We start from the raw sequence: 1,378 nt of genomic DNA, 5'->3' as shown, positions 1-1,378 counted from the left end.
GATAGAGAGAAACACTGTTAACTGATGGTATGTGGAGGGGATTATAATCAATGTAATGAAACAAGGTAAATGAATGTTTGAATGTGAAACTGATGATGTACCCTGTAAACTTTCACTCAATCCACAACAAAAACCTTAAAAAAAAAAAGCACTGAAAAGGAGTTTTGAAACTTGACTGAAGCTTTTCAAGCTGACCTAATGTAAGATACACTGCATGACTCACAGCAAATTATCCTAAAGTCCCTCACTAGCCATCCATGCGGTCTCCACAGCAGCCACTCAGACATTCGCCTGGCTGCTTGCCCTGCTTTTTCTTCCCAAACTCGCCTTCCAAACTCCTCCACCGTTGGCTGTTTTCTTCTCCCCTCCCCATCCTTCTCCAGCTCCTCACTAAGGAGACTGACTAGTTTTTCTAGGCCTTTTTCAATTCTTCCTTTATCCCAAGCAGCCACACAAAGCCAGGCTCCAAGGCTTCCTTAGGAAGGGGTGGGGGTAGGGTGGGGGTGGGGGTAGACTGCAAAGATTTTCTTTTACTTCTGCACACATGCTCCCCAAAGAAATCTTTGCTGTCCTTTGCTAAGAGAACAATACACTATCCAGCTCATCTTCCAAACTCATAACTATCCAGAATACTTCCCCAAACCCTCTGTCCAACTGATTTGATTCAGGACCACCTCTGACATGACGCAAAGGTTGTAAGGATGGGGACTAGAACTGCTTGTGATGACTAGATCTTTCAGAGATTCCACAATTGCTTTCAAAAAATTATTTGACACCCACTGTAAGAAATATGCTTTATGCTGAAGATGAGTTATATACAGGCATTTTATTACATCTATGTAATAAAATATTTTATTTTTATTTATAAAAAGTATTTTATTTTATTTATAAAATATTTATAGTAAAATATTTTATGCATATTTTATTACATACATGACTAAAACAAAATGTTTTATAAACAGCACTTAACTTTCATTCTCTAATATTTTCTACTTTATTTTAAAATGGTACCAATCACAATCTTCTAGGGATACATACAAAAATATTTACAGATGAAATTATCTTAAGTTTAGAATTTGCTTTGAAATAATTGAGAGTGGGTTGGGATATAAATGAAACAAAATTGGTCATCATCTGATAATTATTAGAGCTGGGTAATAGGTATACAGGGGTTCATTTATACTATTCTCTCTACTATTATATATCTTTGAAATACGTAATGATACAAAATTTAAAACAAAGAAAAATGATTGGTCATGGCCCACTAACATCTAACATGGTTTTACAATGCACTAACAGGCCAAGAACTATAGTTTACAAAGTTCCATCTACAAAACCTGGGAGTTGAGAAATTTGAAACTAGGTAGAAGGGGAACTT

Source organism: Chrysochloris asiatica, unplaced genomic scaffold, assembly GCF_000296735.1.
Source record: "Chrysochloris asiatica unplaced genomic scaffold, ChrAsi1.0 scaffold00376, whole genome shotgun sequence".
Taxonomy (NCBI): domain Eukaryota; kingdom Metazoa; phylum Chordata; class Mammalia; order Afrosoricida; family Chrysochloridae; genus Chrysochloris; species Chrysochloris asiatica.
This window is presented reverse-complemented; position numbering follows the sequence as displayed.